At 50.5% G+C, this 15,338-nt stretch overlaps 1 protein-coding gene across 1 annotated transcript in view; it reads left to right on the forward strand.

Moving 5' to 3' along the window:
* LOC147603963 (uncharacterized) overlaps positions 1–14,913 on the forward strand; it is an 82,772-nt gene extending 67,859 nt beyond the window's left edge. The window contains exon 2 of the mRNA XM_086796286.1: positions 14,307–14,913. The gene's annotated coding sequence lies outside the window, so the exon portion shown is untranslated. The remainder of the gene's footprint in view (positions 1–14,306) is intronic.
* Positions 14,914–15,338: the final 425 nt, after the last annotated feature.

The following is a 15,338-nucleotide window of genomic DNA, read 5'->3' on the forward strand; positions in this document are numbered from 1 at the left end:
ACCATGTGAGGGTGGAAAAATAGAGAGCAGATGGAAGGGAACATGGGCACTTCAAAGGGTAGTGACAAGCACAACATACCCTGTGTAGTGTTCTCTTGTCCTACGTGCTCTCTTGAAGATTGTTTCTACCATGTGTGGGTGGAACAATAGAGAGTAGATGGAAGGGAACATGGGCACTTGAGAGGGTAGTGTGAGTTGGTGGCCGAAATGCCTACAAACTATTGGTGGCCGAAATGCCTATAAACTATGTGTAGCAGAAATGCTTATGGAACACCAGGTTATCTATGCCTGCGAGTGATTGTTTTATCTTGTTACTTGAGCCCACCTCTCATCCAAGGTGTGTGGTCAGAGTACCAATACGGAGTGCAAGTGGTAAAGTGGACATGACGGGACTTATGTCTATGCCAAGGGTCATGTGGACCGATGTCTTGTTGGCAGGAGACTTATTTTGTCTCGCCCATTTACTTGGGACATGGATTATGATATATGGACTTATGGGACTATTTTGTCTCGCCCATTTACTTGGGACATGGATTATGATATCTGGACTTATGGGACTGATTTGTCTCGCCCATTTACTTGGGACATGATTATGATATCTGGACTTATGGGACTGTTTTTGTCTCGCCCATTTATCTTGGGACATGATTTTGATATTGGTATTATGGAGACTTATTTAGTCTCGCCCATTTCTTTGGGACATGGATTCTTCAGTTATATTGGATTTTTGAGACTGTCTCGTCTCGCCCAATCGATGGGACATGATTATATCTTGAATATATGGCATGAAGCTTAAAGTTGCGGACAACTTTTAAGAAGTTGGGGAGGATGTCACCAGCTTGGATATTTCCCAGTCTGAAAGGGGTCTGGTGGACTCCAGGATGTTTAAATATTTGGAAAGTACAAGCTTTGGGAATGGGGGATTATCCTAGAATACAAAGGACCACACTCCTAAAATTTAGGAGAGTTGCTATTTTTGGCCCGACTCCGATGGAAATTCTGTTCGCGTCATTACATCTGGAATTGAGCAGATACCAAGAGTTGGCAAAGTGTCTATGGCAGAATGTCTACCAGTTGGGATATTTTTAGAGATAAAGTTTATGGAAGGACCCATCTCTTAGATTGGGACATGTGGCAAGAAAGTGGACCAAAGTGAGACAAGTGGCCTGACACTTGTTAGAAAATGGATCAAAGTGAGACAAGTGGCCTCACACTTGTCACTTCAGCTATTGTGTGGCTCTCCACTTGTCATCGTAACCTTTTCTTGCCATTTTAGCTCATGGGAGGCCCAAATCTATAAATTGGAGCCCTCTCTCTTCATTAATAGAGGCTCTCTTGCTGCACACTAGCCTCTACCACCGTTACAAGCTGCCCTAATGATGGCTACTCTCTTTCTCTCTCACTTGAAGGCTGCCCATGAAGAATACCGGCTGTTGGGGACTATTTTGGAGGCTTCCATCGCGAAGAAATACTGAAGCTTATGTACTTGTTGTACCACCCATTGTACCGGCTGTACTAGCTTTTGTACTTGCTGTACCTGCTGTACCAGCCACCGTACCAGCTGTACCAGCTTCTGTACTTACTGTACCACCCATTGTACCGGTTGTACCAGCTTTTGTACTTGCTGTACTTGCTGTATCGGCTGTACCAGCCATTGTACCTGCTGTACCAGCCCTTGTATTGGCTGTACCAGCTTCTGTACTTGCTGTACCAACCATTGTACCGGCTGTACCAGCCATTGTACCTGCTGTACCGGCTGAATGGAGAGTTGTACTTGTTGTACCCTTTCTATTGCATGAAGACCCGTGGTTTTCGGGGAAGAATCAGCACCCACATGGAGGTATATGGATTATATTGTTGGCTCGGCATTTCTACAGTCTATGTTCCGGCTTCGTTGCCTCGTGTTGGGCTGTGTTATGGCATTTGTATATGCATAATCCGGCATCTCCCATGAGGAGAGTAAGGCCCTCAAAGCTTGTACATGATATTATTCTCCTTGGGTAATAAAATACTCCAAGGGGGGGGTCGGCCCATTCGTGTCTCTATGCGGTGTCACGTGTGCAAGCTCCATTTTCAGCATTTGTGGATGTTTTGTCCAGTTTTTATGTTTTATGCAAAAAGATGATGGATATGTGTTAAGGCTGTGGTCATGTTTAAGTGTTTTAATATGCATTGATGGTATCAACAAGTGTGTAAAAGGCCCTAGTCTCCCGGGCACCCGTGTGCGAGTTTCACTATATCATACAATAGGAGGGGGGAAAATCCAAACAGGTGGCCTGTAGTGCCAGCGGGGGGTACCCGTGTGTAGAGTATAGAAAGGGCCGTTGCGCCAAGTGGTGTAGAAGGCCTGGCGTCGCAAGATCGCTCGATTTGAGTCGCCCGGGATGCGGTCATACTGGCCTCGCAGGGTGTGAATCAACTCCTGCCAGATAGCCCGAACAGTCTCTGCTGGTGGCTCCTGTCTCCCCTCGAAGACCCTGAAACAACGGGCTCTCTAGGTGAACCATATGGTGAGGCTGTTGAGGAGCTCCCATCGTAAATCCCTCCCTGTGTCCAGCTGGCTGTTGAGAAATCCGGTGAAGGAACAAGGCGAGGCTGGCCCCCAATGAATCTGATGGCTTGGCTGGCCTTCTCCATCTCGTATCCCAGAGCTAGCCCTGACGAATTCGACCAAGCAGCGACTCCCCAGTATACATTCCCTCTTGAGAGATGGGGGCTAAAATGCGCAGAATCCTCAGCCAAATCTGCTGCGCTTGTGGACAGTCCCATAGGCAATGTCGCTGTGTCTCCAATGGGTGGCCGCATCGGACGCAGGCCGGCGGAAGGCCACTGTAGACAAGCCAGGTGCCAACTGCAGAGCCCCTGTGGGCAACCAGCCACTGGAAAGCCGAGATCCTGCGTGCCTGTCTGCTAGCCCAGAGCCTGGTCCAAAAATCCTCTAGGAACTCCTATGAGAGTCCCTGTAGCCGCCAATGCTCCGATGCAGCTGGAGAGACCGTCCTCCTCACAGTCAAAATATGCCTCCCCAACCGAATAGTGTACTGGAAAAAGGTGATCTCTGTGGCCTTGGGGGACGCATAAGGATCATGCCACTCGTACTCGCCAGGGTCCCACTGGAGCTGGGCCAAGGGACACGTAGCATATGCCCATATGCACCAATCAGAGTCCACATCTGCAGGGTCTGGATCAATATGCCACTTCCGAGAAGCGGCGGCCACTACCGAGAAGCGGCGGCCACTACCCGTAATTTCTGAAAGATGCACTCTGCAACCAAAGGCGACTCCGCCTCCACTCTCTGAAGTCTGGCCTCATCCTGTATCTCATAGTAGAGGCATCTACCATCCTTAGTGCAAGCTCTGACAACAATCAAGATCTCCAACTGTGTAAAGGCTCCCATCCACCGTGGGGCCGCTGGCTCAAAAGGCGTGAACCACTCCTCAGTGAGAGTCTCCTGAATGTCATCCCTCATAATCAGCCTCCTCTGAAGTGACTCAGCCTCTCCGCCTGGATCTCCTCTGGGAGACTGCAAAAGGCCTGCCAATCTCCAAAACTGCGTGCTGGGCCTGCCGCCAATGGTCCCCAGGCTAGACGAGGCCGAGAACCCAACATATGACCCTGCTCTGTGCGTAGCGCGGGGCTCCAGATGAGCGGCTGTCTGGCTCGCTCCTCCTCACAAGTGGGAGGTCTCTGAGAAAGCCCCGGTCTCAGCAACTCCCAAGCTCGCAGGATACTCAAGGCAAATCTGTCCTCCCATCCTCTACTGAGGCCTGTCCTCCTCATCTCTATGAAGATCCACCGTATCTCTTGTGCCCAAGTGCCCCCTGCTGGGGGAGCTCTAGCCTGCAGTCGCTGAAAAAGAAGCTCCTTCCAAGGCTTAGCGCCTGGAAGCAGTCCTCGAACAATAAGCTTTCCCAACAAGGCTCTACCCTGATCAGCTGGATCTATAATGCCCAAGCCCGCCTGGGCCAGCGGAAGAGTAATAACTGCCCAAGCAACCTTAGCCCGGGCTGGCTGACCATCCCGCCCAGACCAAAGAAAGTTCTTGATCAGCCTCTGTACCTGGCTGATGCAAGAGCTCGAGAAAATCCAACAAGACGTTGTGAGGTGAAAAAAAGAAAGAAAGACCACTGCCTCTATAGCCCTTCACCTCCCAAACTTGGAAACAACAACACGAACGGGGGCACCACCAGCCACCGGCTGGAACACTCTCTCACACTTCACCACCCAACCCACACCAGACAGACATCACCAAACAGGGGCACCATAGACCAAGCAAACACCCAGCAATATATTCCCAGATAAAAACATTATACAAGCTTCTCCCGACACAGAAGCCTTACTCACACAACCATACAAACACTGACTCAGGGGCCAGTCACCGCCGAGGATACACCACATCCCCAATCATCACGAACCTCTTGCCTGCATGCTGTACCAATCACATCAGAATGAACCCGGCCACTCTCTTCAGAAGGCGCCCCACCAGCTAACCCTCAACTCTCTGCAGCCCATCACTTCTGCATGTGTCACCAGCAGCAGCTACCCAAACATCTCTTTCTCTCTCTCTCTCTGTCTCTGTGCTGATCCTCTGTCAGCCTCACAACAAACCCAAGCAGCTTATCTGCCTTGCTACCGGCCCCACCACCAAGCAGCAACACCTATCTTTCTCTCTGCTTCACTCGGCACCCTGCTCCGTCCACTGTCGGCTTCACTTACCGGCCCACACCAGCCTACGCATCCACTTTCACAGCTCCTTGTCAGCTGCTCTGCCTTTCAGTCGTGCATCCAGCCCTCTGCTTCTTCTTACGCGTGCCCTCCACGCTCACCTTACCAGCCACACGTCGGCGCCTTCTGCAACTGCAGCACCTTCAGCAGCTTCTCACACGTCGGCTCCCTGCAGAGTCAACCTTGCTACGGCTGCGCCCACCTTGCCCATAGGCGGCCTCTACATGCCAGCCCATGCTTTACTAGCTTCTCTGCGCACTCGCTACAGTCACCTAGACCCCACCTTTCCCCTCCATCTCTGCGCCACCCACTGCGCTGACCAGCCTTGCCTTCTCCTCTCGCACCTGCAGCAGCCAGGCCACCAACTTCAAGGCAGCCTCCCTGCGTTTTGCCTTCAGCTGTGCTCCACGCTCCCAGCGCCTCTGCTCTACCTCGATCACCCTCGCCAGCCACCTCAAAGGCCACGCTCACCACTACTTCCAGGGCCGCCTTCTTTCTTTTACATTTGCAGCTGCACACCTCTTTGCTGCTCTTCACAGGGGAGGCTCTCCATGTCCAGCCTCTAGGCAGCCACACCTGATTCGGCTCGTCCCACTGGCTCCCACACGACCCACACCTTGACCTGTCGGCTTTTCACCAGCAGCCTGTCCACACCTCAAAGGAGGCCTCCCTCTCTGTGCCAGCCTGTTCCCTTTAACACCAGCCACTCGCCATGCATACCCAAAACCAAGGTGATTCTGGCCTGCTCCAGCTGCTCTGTCACCTTTGACGCTAGTCACACACGTTCCTTGACAACTGTCGCCAGCCTGAACCTTCAACGCCAGCAGCTCGCCCAGTCGACCAGCCCTCTCTGCACTTCACAAGGGAGGCTCCCAGTCTCTACACGATGGCCACTAGCCTGCAGCTCTCTGCGCTGTCTGCGGCTATGCCATAGAGCCCCCCTAAACAACACGGCTTTCTCTCCTTTTCTTCTGCAGGATGCGCCGACTCTCCACGCAAGCTCCACGCTTCCTCCACGTGCATCGCCAACTCTGGCAGCCATTCTAGCCTCCACGTGTTTTTCAATATTGCAGGCCACGTTATTCATTATTTATTATTTTCCAAGGCCTAAAGATGGCCACCCTTCCTTCCATTTCACACCAATCTCAAGCTACATTGGCCACACTTTATCATTAATTGCCTTTATGCTTTCCACACACCTTTTTCAAATGCAGCTTCCAATGCCCATTGTATTTCTTGGACGCCCACACACTTCAAGACGACTGAACAGCTGAAATCAACCCCAGCGAACCTCTCATGGACCACTTTCGGACAGGCCTGCAACAAACCCATTACCAAATCCATCCACCCTGTACACCTGGCAACGCATTCCATAGCAAAACCTTTATTCACACCATGCACACGTATTTACACGAGCCCAAAAGATCTTTCAGAAAAACGCCTGACAACGTGATATACCACATAGTCGCTAAAAGCACCTGATTTGTCACCACCACCCTCCCAGCCAAGGAAAGCCGAGCTGTACTCCAATATAAAAGCTTCTTCCGAATGCTCAGAAGAAGCGGGACGATCTGCTGCTCAGGTGACAAATCAAGTCCAATCTGGCATCCCAGATACCGCACTGCTGTGCCAGGAGGAATCCATCTAAAACCTGGGTTTGGGCTCCATGCCGGAGCGGGGACGCTACTGATCCAAAAAGCCACCGTCTTGCGCCAATTGATCAATGCTTCCGAAGCCACACCAAAAACCTGTAGAGATTGCTCTGCCCTCTGTAGATTGGCCTCCTGGCCATGCAAAAACAATCCCGTGTCATCAGCAAACTCAGAATCAAGCAAGTCCTCACCCCGGACTGGAAGTTGGAGTCCTCTCAAACCAACCTCCTCTGCTTCCAGATACATGCTCATAGCCTCTGCAAAGAAAAGAAAAAGAAACGGAGCGAGAGGACATCCCTGACGGATTGATCTGGTCAGCTCAAAACTCCTCCTCTGCTTTCAGATACATGCTCATAGCCTCTGCAAAAAAAAGAAAAAGGAACGGAGCGAGAGGACATCCCTGACGGACTGATCTGGTCAGCTCAAAACTTGGCCCCCGTCCTCCTGCCATCAACACCTGGCTATGAGCTGTGGAATATAGAGCCGCCACCCCTCGAATCTAGTCTGGCTCAAAACCCAGGCGAAGCATAGTGCCCTCCAGAAAAACCCAGTCGACTCTATCGTATGCCTTCTCAAAATCGAGAAGCATAACGAGTCCTCACCGAGAAATCTAGCTCAGGCCGTCGCCTCCCAGAAGGTGAAAATGTTGTCAAGGATACTGCGCTCCTTGACAAATCCTGTCTGGGTAGCATGAATCAAATCCCCAAGGAAGGGCTGGATCCTCAAACTCAAGGCCTTGGCTAGGACCTTGTAGACAGTATTGAGGATCGTAATAGGCCTCCACTGCCGACACTCCCTCCCCCTTGGGGATAAGAAAGATCAAGCCCTCTGAAAAACTCTGTGGCATCACCCTAGTGTCCAAAACATGCTGAACACCCCTGCGGAGGCCTGGCCCCAAAAGGTCCCAATAGCATAAAAAAGGCAGGCGTCAATCCATCCTCCCCAGGGGAACTATGATGCGGGAGGGCCCTCAAAGCCTCATCCAAGCTTATCCTCTGAAAGGGGCTCACCCAAAGCTGTGCGCATACGATCTGTGACCCTCCTCTGCACATGGGCCCACAGAGTCTGTCTGCAAGCATCACGTGCCTCCGTGGTTGGCTCCGCTGAAAGCAGGTCTCTGTAGAACTCAGTGGCAATAGCTCTAATCTCCTCGGGCTCAGTGGCTAACGATCCGTCCTGCCTCCTAAGCTGGCGTACTCGTGCTCGAGCATGGCGGGGTCCGGTGATCTCAAAAAACCCCCCAGTCACTCTATCACCAAGCTGAGTCCACTGAGAGGCCTGTCGATGATAGTAAAACTCGTGTCTTTGCTCCTCTGCCTCTCTAACCTCCTGGCGTGCCTGGCTCAGCTGGGACGTCACCCACTCACATGTAGGCTGCTGCTCCTGAAGGCGCTAGAGCGAAGCAAGGCTATGTCTCAAGCAACGCTTCCGCTCTCGTGTCTCTCCCAGCCGTGTCAAGGCTGTAGCGTGCAAAAAAGAGCTAAGCTCGATGAGCCCCTGGGCACACTGGCCTGCTGCATCCAAGTCAGAGCTCTGGCTATCCTGCCATATCCTCTCAATGTCCTCAAAAAAACTGGGGTCTGTAAGTATCCTCTCTGGGATCCTCAACTGCAAGCTGGTCTCCCGTGTCCTGTCCTCAAGAGTCAAAATAACTGGCGCATGGTTTGAGAAAGAGGTGCCAGCGAGAATGCCAACGGAGCCACCACGCTCCCCGAACCTGTCGCCCACATAGAAGCGATCAATCCGTGATAGATTAGCCCCTCCCTGCCGGCGATCCGACTGAGAAAAACTAAGACTGTCCTGAGAACGGGAGAAAGCCTCATGCTACCATGCATCAGTGATCCGTAGTGTCATACAAAATCGCTCCCAAGGTGCAAGCTCCGTGCCGTGCACTGTAACATGACTGCCTCCCACCCTATCGGCCGGGTCCTCAAGCATGTTGAAGTCTCCCCCAACACACCAATGTGCGGCCTCGGGCAATGCATCTGTAACAAGGGTCCAAAACTCTTCTCTGGCACTAGCATGATTGGGCGCTCAGACATTGAGCACACCAATGTGCTCATCGTGCATCCTTAGAATAACATACTGCGCTCTACCAGGCACAGTGACCCCACGATCCACAATGGCCTGTCGCCTTGCATCCGCAATGACCATACATACTCCTCCCTGCCCACCCAAGGGGCCAAAACCTGCAGACCAAAAAGTGTCCCATCACCAGGCATCACCGAACCATATCTCCGAATCCTGCTCTCACTCAAATGGTGCTCCTGCATCATCAGAATATCAATACTGCCCCCAACCAGGCATCTCTGAAGCTCTTGCCTCAAGCAACCACGATAACGTACATAGTGTGCACCACCAAGGCCCTGTACATTCCATGAGATGATCCTCATGGATGACCTGCTGAGGTGGAGGCTGTCTCAGCCATACGGCGGGCCTTCGCAAGCGGCTTGGATGGAGAGTAATCCCCACCCGAGCGACTACGAATCTGCCCACCCGGTGTGCTACAAGAGTCTCGGACCAGGCGACAGTGGCTGTGTCCCATAGCGACTGCCTCCTGCTCGGAGAAAGAATCCTCATGTATGCATACATAGCCAGGGTCTCGCGCTAGGTCTGCCACTATGCGAACCACCAAGTGTCGATTCCCGGAGGCATCCGCACTCCTGGTATCAAAGAAATGTGCCAACTCCCAGAGTCGGCCTACCATGTCTGTAATCTCCAAGTCGCTCACATGGTGAGAAAATTCAACTGCCTGTGTCTGCAAAATACTAAGAGCAAGATCCAGAGTCCACTCCCGGTCACGAGTGCCGCAAAGAGGGAAGGAGAAGGCCACCGCTGAATCAAGTGCCTCCTGCCCTTGGGCCGGAAGTATCATCACATGAATTGTGATAGGTGCTGGCTCATGGGGGCCCTCCGCTCCAAATAGGCGTGAAAAGGAGTAGTTGAAAGCCTCTGAGCGCTGTCTAGTGTCGAGACTACTTAGCCGACCGCGGATAGAGGATATCCGTGAAGCACAAATCGGCATGGTAGGTCTCCTCTGCGGTACACGAGCAAGGTCGGTGCTCAGTGCCCGCCAGACTGCAAGTGAGCGCCAGAGTGCACTGCCAGTGCCTCCCGGGGAGCTGAGACGAGCGGAGGGGGAGGAGGGGGGGGAGAAGGGGGTGGGGAAGGAGATGCTGAAAATGCGGGAGCGGGAACGGGAGGAGGCGAGGGTGGAAGCGAGGCGGGAGGGGGGGACGGGGGAGGGGGGGGTGGAGGTGAGGGGGGGGGGGGGGGGGGCGCTGGCATCTCCTGATCCTCAGTCTGCGCTCGGGTCTCCTCTTGGAGGGGAGCAAAGCTATTCCTTACTGGAACCCAATGATGCTGAGGCTGTGTCTGCTGCTGTGTCGTTGTGGCTGTCTCCCTCTACAACGCCCCTGTCCAGGCTGCCAATCAGAGGTCTCTGTGGGCTAAGCAGGTGTCCCGGAGGCTGCCTGCTGAGCCGCATCTGTGTGGATGGGCCATCGGAGGTTTGCTGCTACGGTGAAGGTCGGGGTCTCCTGCGAGGGCAGGCCTTGGCCAGGTGGCCGACTTGCCTGCATCTAAAACACTGGTTCGGGAGCCCCGAAAACTCCACTCTCTGATCGATCCATCCCCCCCCCTATCCTAGGTAACTGAATGACCTTCGGAAGGGAAGAGATGTTAGGAACCAAAACTTTGACTGAAGGAAGGCCAGCTGCTCTAACCACCACTGAAGCTGCTGTGGGGCCAGTCTCAAGCACCGAGCCCATCAATGATCCTATCCTGGAAAGGAGCGGAAGGTACTCGCGGCGACGTCCAGGAGAAGGGGGCGAAAGGGGGGCGGGGGGCGTGCAAGGAAGAGGGGGCAGGCGGGCAAAGGCGGGATGCGGAGGTGGGGGGGGGGGGGGGGGGGGGGGGGGGGGGGGGGGGGGCGAGCAGGTGGGGACGAAGGAGAGGGCGAAGGCGAGGGTGAGGGCGAGGGCGAGGGCGCGGGCGAAGGTAGGCGGGCGGGGGGCGAAGGCAAGGGACGAAGGCGATGGCGAAGGCGAGGGCGAAGGCGGGCAGCAGGCTCGAGGAGGGGGGGGGGGGGGGAGCTTCAGCGAGCGTTGTTTATGCAACTTTTCTATATTGGACTTATAAATATAAACTTGATTAAATGACCAGCCAACTTGATCAACCTCTTCCCTCTCTAAAATAAAAGAAAGTTTCTGTTTAAAAAAGGAAGACCCTTTCCCTAGAATACTTCATGGCCTAGACATGGATCATCTACCACCATTCCAGTATGACAGGGATGCACCACATATCCGTCTCTCTCATAGTGAGAGGAACAGAGTATTGAGACAGGATCTATGGCAGCTCTATACACGAGAGACATGGATATCGCCTACACAGCCTCTTCCACCGAAGATGCTATACTACAGAGATCACTTCATGAGTATCACTGATGATGGATTTATAGAGAGGCCTAGATACATGGAGGGCTTTTTACCACACGGCTAGCCCTAGGAGTTCCCTTGCCTTCAGCACTAGACTAGTCTCATCCAGCCCTTGGAGTGCTTGAGTTTGCTTCAACCAACCTTCGGTCTCCAACGCATGCATCTTCAGCAGCCCTACAGCCATAAGCGCATCAGATCAGCCCCAAATCAGCATAAGATACCTGCATTTTCTGCATGTGAACAGTCGCCTGCTTTCAGCATCTATTCAGGCCAGTATTCAGCTTGCGTTTTCTGTCCAGCATCAGTATTCAGCAAGCGTTTCAGTCCAGCCTCAGTTCCACGCCAGCCAGAAAACAGCCATTCAGCCCTGCGTTTGCAGATTTCCAGCAGCCCCTTTCATGCGTTTTCAGTCCCACAGCAGTTTACATCAGTAATCACCAGCCCTCTGGTGAAGGTAACATAGCATTCATAAGCATTTACAGAATTCTAACATAGCTTAGAACAGTCCACCATCTCCTTTTCTCAGCCTCAGGTGTGCAGCCCTTCCTCATGCCCTTGGGAAGAGTGCAAAGGCTCGAGATCAGTTCATCGAGGTGTTTCTTCAGCCGTGTATAGTTCAGCCAGGCTTTAGATCCTCCGAGATCTTGCGTTTGGCTTATCTACAATCCACAGTCATTCTCTCTAAAGAAATAAAGCAAATACTATCTCGTTATCGGAATAGGGGGCCCTTCAGTGGGTAATTCGGGATCCAATCTGGTGTACAGTTCTCATCTCTCTCTCTCATATCTTTTTAAAGTTTGAAGTATTAAAGTGGATTGCTAAACTCACGAAACTCAGGATACAGAAGACGGTGTGAGCATGTGTGACAGGATCTTCCAATACAAAGACTTCCGATGGATATCAGAGTTCTCGTACTCAGACTAGTAGTCATTCGTTGACTAGTAACCACACCCACCTTACCTTCATTGTGCAAGGACCAACCTCCACTCGAGGGGCATCATACTTGTACCACAAGGGCATTGTCGCAATTCTCAAGGTGTCCTAAGGGGTGTACATGTCCAAGCAAGGTAAAGGCAAGCAATTAAGAAGCATCAGGATTCGAGAAGGTCAAGCATGCATTAGATGAATCCTCAACATTTAGCCCATGGAGGTCAGGTCCTCAAAGGAGTAATTAGTGGTCTGCAATAGGTGCAACCGGTGAAGCTGGAGGAAAGCATTTTTTGGGAGTATGTACTGAGAACCAGTACATCATTAAGCTCTTAAATCAGTTCCAAAGGCCTACCAACAGGCATCATTAGTTCTGGCAAGTGACTTGCCACTGTGCTAAGGGAAAGGAATAGGAGGCATGGGGCATCGGGGATGGAACGGATGCTCAGTTATTCAACAAGACTTGGGAGTGGAGATCAGAAGTGGAAGGTGTTCAGACAAAGTGTCAAAGTGAGAGTCAAAGTCAGAAGTAGTAAGTCAAAGTCAATAGTTCAGGGAGGAAGGATGACAGTGTCCACCCCGTCATCAAGTTTAGCAAGAGGGGATGTCATGTGCACGCCCATGCCATGGCTAATCTTCAGCATGAACATCATAATCCTTGATTAGGACAGGAGTTGCGATAGCATGCAGGACATCGTCATCATTAGCATCATCATAATCATGATGATGATGATGATGATGATTGTCATCATCATCAGCATAAGCATCATGGAGGGTTTGGTGACATGTTAGTAGCAAGCAGGAACCCAGGTAGGCAGGCGGCCAGGTGACAGTAAGCAAGGGAGCAAGTTTGGAAAGCATTGAAGAAAGCACCACATTTAAATGATATTATATGAAGATTATTTATCCAGCAGCAACAAATGGCCGACCAACAGCCTCAACATATATATAAGCAAAAGTGATCATTTGCATCAAATCATTCATTGAGTTCACCTTTCGAAGTGTAGAAGCCAACAGAAGTAGCATGTAGAAGGCCAGAGGTCATCCCTACATCGTAGACCAAGGGCCTTGCAGATGTACACACATTCAGTCACCTATCCGTACCATATAATAGACACCAACTCTTATCTCTCTCTTCTTCTCTCTCCTCTGTCTTAATCATGTTTATTTAGCATCGTGTTCTTAATCAGGCTTAGGTTTGTGGATTAGGACAGCAAGGCTTTGAGCTTGTCCAAGATAGTTGATAATGAATTATGCGTCAAAGATGTGTTTCCTGCTCCCTTTCCCCCAGTTCAACATCCAACGTTCCCATTTTTGGCTTTACTTTGGAATGCAACTTTTGTATTCGATATGTCTGGGTCCATGGGGCTGATGGCTATGTTGACCTTTTCCAGCAGTGTGATTTTTGCTAGGATAGCATGTGTTTCTGGAGTGCTCTATGAGAAAATTGAGTTCACTCCCAATTATACGGATGTTCATAGCAAACTATCCTTATATCTTGGTTACCAAAGATGGACCAACCATAGCAATCTTTTACTTGTGTGGATGCCCCTTGCATTCTGAACAGGTGTCATGGTTTTTGTGAGTTCAGCTAGGATCTAAACGGTCTTGAGTGAGAATCTCCATCAGGAATGACATATGGCAAGAGAATGTGTGTTTGTTTTGAGACACTTAACTGACTGTTTAGGGCTGGTCCTCACCCAAGACACGACGATCAAAGCAAGACTGAGATTCCCCTAACCTAGGCTATTAATATCTGCAAGTACAATCTATTTTTTCAAGGCCTTCGCTAGGAAATCAAGCAGCAAGCTCCTCTGATGAAAGAGAGTGAATGAGGGCTTTTTGCCAAGTGTCTAGGGCTGCTCAAACTGAAAGGGGTAGGTGTAAAATGTCAAGTCCAATCTGAGCTTGTCTTAGCGATGCTTGTTCGTCCTTTTTAACTGAAGTTCTTTGTTACGAGACACTTGGGATGCAGGTATAGGTCAGAAGGTTATCAGTGATTGCGTCATTTGTCTGACTTGAGAATAAAAAAAGTTAATCATGCAGCCTTGCAGGTGTACATAGTGAAGGAGTAAGGGGTATGGGAAGTCCTTAGCAAGGGCAATTGATTGCTGAAGCAGCTACATGCAGCAAGTGTCATCTAAAAGCTACAGATAGCTATTGCTGCAAGCAGCCAGGTGTGATGGTGATGCAACACAGACAGGTGGGAAGCAACATGCATAAGACTATATTGTAGAAATGATCATCACGCCAAATCTCAGACCCCTCTGTTGCTGTTGTGAGCTTGTAGCTTGAAGGTACTGCAGTTCTGGTTCCCATTTGTGAGGACATTTCAAGGAGTCTTTGAGCTAGCCGAAGTAGTCTTCAAGTTTTATGGTGGAGGCATTGCTTCTGGACTTACGTTGATATTCATGGGTTTTTTTCGTTGTTGGCATGTTTTCCTTAACATTTATTCAGTTGAAAATTAACTGCTGCTTTACAAGGCATGGATTTTGGCCCTTATGACTGTAGTTTTCACTGATCTCAATTTTAATTATTGCATTTCTGCCACATGTGATGTCGACAGGTTTATGTTGCAGTTCAACAGATTAATTCTCCCAAAAGCTCAGGGGTCTTTTGCTGTAAAAGACGAGGTCTCTGTGTTCGTGCTGAGCTCTTGTTGCTGTGAATCATGCTTCTCACCTTGTGGTGCAGCTTAACTCGGGGCGTTTTACAAACCTATATTTGCGACAGTCTAGCATTTGTCTACTACACAAGGTGCTGCTAACTTCCCTAGATTATTTCTCTACAGTCAGCTGAAGTGTGGCCTCCTACATGGCACAATTTTGCAGAAAACCAGAGTTGAGCAATCAAGATATCAGTAATTTGAAACAAAGCAGGGATATGGTGCTGGTTATTAGGGTCGAGATGTATATTACTTAATTCAGATTTCAAATGCCAAGGTATGTAGGGAAAAAAATTATAGGCAGCAATTATACCTCCCAAAAAGGAAGTACACTCATCATAGTGTTCAAATGCTTTCCTTCTTTTGTACAAGCACTTGATTTTTGCAAAGCCTCAATGGCAACCGACAGGTAATCTGTAACCGCTCCCTACTACAGGAGGCCTACAAATCGGAAGACAAAATACACATTTTTAGAGCACTTAACTAATACCAACAATGGAAATTAGTAGCAACATTAAAACTGAAAATGACCAATAACACTTGACACCAACATTGGGGCTGGGAAGGGCTGGTCCCTCCCTCAATACATCTGTATTTCTTGGAGTATAAGTGTCACGGGCCAATAGGCTAGATTTCTCCTCACATGGAGTAAATACAACTCAAACAGTTGGGTACTTGTCGATGAAGTCTGGACATTCGAAGAAGTCCCAAGTCACAGACACACTCCTACCTTCACTGGGTGCACACCTTCCTTTCACTGGTCTTCCGGGACCGTGCACCACAACAGGCACTCTCGTACTAGCACAGGCAAAGGGGTACACCGCGGAAGGAACATTGCCTGGTTCTTCCAGATAAGCATTGCTCCTAAATTTCCTAGTATCTCTAAACTTCACTGGCTTTCAGAAATTCTGAGGGCGCGGTTAGCACTACTAC

Source organism: Cibotium barometz, chromosome 63 (assembly GCF_041138505.1).
Source record: "Cibotium barometz isolate CiBa-2024 chromosome 63, ASM4113850v1, whole genome shotgun sequence".
NCBI classification, from domain to species: Eukaryota; Viridiplantae; Streptophyta; class Polypodiopsida; order Cyatheales; family Cibotiaceae; genus Cibotium; species Cibotium barometz.